The 3,566-nt window shown below is 46.4% G+C and overlaps 1 non-coding gene across 1 annotated transcript; it reads left to right on the top strand.

Moving 5' to 3' along the window:
• The first annotated feature begins 2,343 nt into the window (after positions 1-2,343).
• On the top strand, positions 2,344-2,538 carry LOC140408108 (U2 spliceosomal RNA). Its single transcript, XR_011940032.1, has one exon. It is a non-coding gene; the product is annotated as a U2 spliceosomal RNA (small nuclear RNA).
• Positions 2,539-3,566: the final 1,028 nt, after the last annotated feature.

A 3,566-nucleotide genomic window follows, 5' to 3' on the forward strand; every position in this document is an offset into this window, starting at 1 on the left:
GGAAGGGCTGCTGCAGGGACCCGAGGAGGTGAGTAGCCATCTTCGCTCAGAGGCAAAGAGCCCGGAGGCACCGGTGCATGGAAGGGGCAGGTGGGGGGTGGGCAGCCTCGGTCTGCCATTGGTGGGGAGGCGGGGGTGGGGGGGTTGCTCATGGCCTGGGCTGGGGGGGGGGGGGGGGGGGGGGGGGGCAGATTGGTGTTTCCGCACCCGCAGGTCTGCCATGCCAACCCCTGGATCATGTGGTCCTTTTCCAGTAACCCCGAACTCCCCTGATTGCAGAGGCCGTCTGGCTGTGCAGCTAAAGGCTCTTGCAAATTGGGAATTGGCAATTATAGCTTTTCTTTAAGAAAATATTTTATGAAGTCATTTCTAATTTAAAATTTAAAAAAAAAATTTAGAATACCCAATTAATTTTTTCCAATTAAGGGGCAATTTAGCAAACCTACCCTGCACATCTTTGGGTTGTGGGGGCGAAACCCACACAAACACGGGGAAAATGTGCAAACTCCACAGGACAGTGACCCAGAGCCGGGATCGAACCTGGGACCTCGGCGCCGTGAGGCAGTAATGCTAACCACTATGCTGCCTAGGCATTTATGATTTTAACATTTTAAACAAAGAGATCCAACAAACACAAAAAACCCCACAATAACACATCCGTCTCCGCCCAAGCATAAACCCTAACTCTGTAAGGGTCGATGTAACTACTGAACTACTGCATCTCACGGTTCTCCCTCCATACCCTTATTCGTCACTTCCATGCCCCCCCGCGCCGCCCCCCCTCCACCCCCCCCCCCCCACCCCACTGCTGACGGTTAATTTTCCTTGCATAAGTTGATGAATGGCTGCCACCTCCAAGTGAACCCCTTAAGGCGAACTTAATTTTCTCCAAGCTAAGAAACCCTGCCATGCCACTGACCCAAACATCTGACTTTGGAGGCTCCGACTCTCTCCATCCCAACAGAGTCTGTCTCCGGGCTACCAGGAAGGCAAAGGCCAAAACATCGGCCTCTCTCCCCCCTTGGGCTCCCGGATCTTCCGACACTCCAAATATTGCCACCTCTGGACTAGGAGTCACCCTCCCTGCCAGGACTTCTGATGTGATATCCGAAAATCCTTGCCAAAACCCCCTCAGTCTTGGATACGCCCAAAACATATGACCACCCCATAGTGCCCACACCTGTCCTCCATCCCCTCAAAGAACCTGTTCATCCAGGCCACAGTCATATGCGCCCTGTGAACCACCTTGAACTGGATCAAGCTAAGCCTGGCACACAACGAGGATGCTTTAACTCTCTGCAGGGCCTCCTCCCATAACCCGACTTCCAACTCCCCTCCCAACTCTTCCTCCCATTTCCTCTTCACCTCCCCTATTGGAACCCCTTCCCACTCCATCAGTTCCTCATATATTTCCAAGACCCTCCGCTCCCCAACCCCTGTTTTTGACATCACATTATCCGGCAGCCCCCTTAGTGGGTGGCAAGGAAAGCCCATAACCTACCTCCGGACAAAATCCTGCACTTGTAAGTACTGGAACCCCATTCCCCCCTGGCAACTCAAACTCCTCCTCTAGCTCCTCCAGGCTCTGGAAACCCTCCTCAATGAAGTGTTATGGGCCAGGGTTTAGAGAACCCCAAAGTGTATCATGGAGTTTTCCTGACCCACAACTTTTACTAGATTGTGGTATGGGGAGCACACGGCCCACTCTACAGGTGTGGTACAGCAGAAATGGAAAAGTATTTTCTAAAGCAAAACAATGTTTATTCTATGAACCAAGTTAACCTTTTTAAAACATACAGTGAACATCTTAGCAATCATTGATTCAAATACAACCCCCAAAGAATACAACACTAAGTAATCCTTAAACTGTCCTTTTAACATGCATAAGACTTAAAAAAGAACTTTTAACAGAAGCACATCAGGTTAAAGTCACTACTGAGAGCGGCTATTAGTTTTAAATCACCAAAGGATCGATTTACAGTTTTTAGATTACAGAGAGAGACTAATACCCCTTCTGACTATGACTGCAGCTATCCAGCTCTGAAAACGAAACTAAAACACACCCTGCAGCAAACAGCCTAAAACAAAAGTAAAAAGCGGACAGACAGCCCAGCTCCACCCACACTCTGACATCACTGATTTCTTAAAGGTATTCTCACTACAGATATTTATATACACCCATTTCTTAAAGGTATTCTCACTACGGATATTTATATACACACCCATTTACAAACACCCACTTCTTAACGGTACATTTCTTAAACACCCATTACTTAAAGGTACTCTCACATGACACCTCCCCCCCCCCAAGAAAAAAAATAAACCATCAACTTCAAGATGGTTATCGCTTCTCGGCCTTTTGGCTAAGATCAAGTGTCTGTAGATTGAGCCTTTGGATTCAGATCTGGTATGTCTCTCTTGTGGGGACCATGAATTCGATTCAATTTGAATTAGTTTTTTGGAGCAGGCGAGGAGCTGGATTAGGGGTTCGCCCCTGACCCACACTCTGAGCCCTGGCTTGGTAACTCAGAAAAGGAAAAATTTTAAAAAACAAAAAACTTCAAGATGGTTTCATTTTTCACCTTATCACTACCCTTTAAGAAATGCACACAGTAAATATACATTTTTGTTTCAAAAAAACAACACAAGCAAACAGGTATAATAATATAGTCCATTTTTTTTCCGTTCTTCGTCCACCAACTGAAAGTGCTTCCGTTCATCACATTCGTGACAAAGCATCGGCTATCACGTTTTCTCGTCCTGCCACATGTACTATTTTTAAATGAAATGGCTGTAACAATAAACTCCAGCGAAACAGCCTTGCATTATTATTCTGTAATCGCTCCAAAAACATCAACGGATTATGATCAGTATATATAATGGTGTCAGATGGATTGCTGGTCACATAAATGTGAAAATGTTGCAAAGCTAGCACCAAACTCAACGCTCCTTCTCAATCGTTGAATACCTTTTCTGGTGAGAATTCAATTTCTTTGAAAAATAACCAATCGCCCGCTGTAGCCCTTCGTCGCATTTTTGTAGAAGCACCGCACCTACACCCACATCACTCGCATCAACCGCCACTTTGAAGGGTTTGGTATAATTTGGGATGGCTAACACAGGAGCAGTGGTTAACACAGCCTTCAGGCCGCAAAATGTCTGTTGACACTCCGCTGTCCACTGGAATTTGTTACGCTGCTTGAGCAAGTCCGTCAGTGGAGCGACCACACTGCTGAAATTAGGGACAAATTTCCGGTAAAATCCACTCATACCAAGAAATCGCATTATTTCCCGTCGTGTCGAGGGTATCGGAAACTCCCCAATAACTTTTGTTTTCACATCCCGTGGGACCATTCGACCCCGTCGGATTGTATGGCCAAGGAAAGTGACTTGGGCTTTTCCAAATTCACTTTTGGCTAGGTTTATCACCAACCCCGCCTCCTGAAGTCGATCGAATAACTCCATCAGATGTTTCAAATGTTCTTTCCATGTCTGGCTGAAAATTACCAGATCGTCGATGAATACCACACAATTGGGTAATCCTGAAACAACTTTGTTAGTTTACC

This window comes from Scyliorhinus torazame, chromosome 2, assembly GCF_047496885.1.
Source record: "Scyliorhinus torazame isolate Kashiwa2021f chromosome 2, sScyTor2.1, whole genome shotgun sequence".
NCBI lineage: Eukaryota > Metazoa > Chordata > Chondrichthyes > Carcharhiniformes > Scyliorhinidae > Scyliorhinus > Scyliorhinus torazame.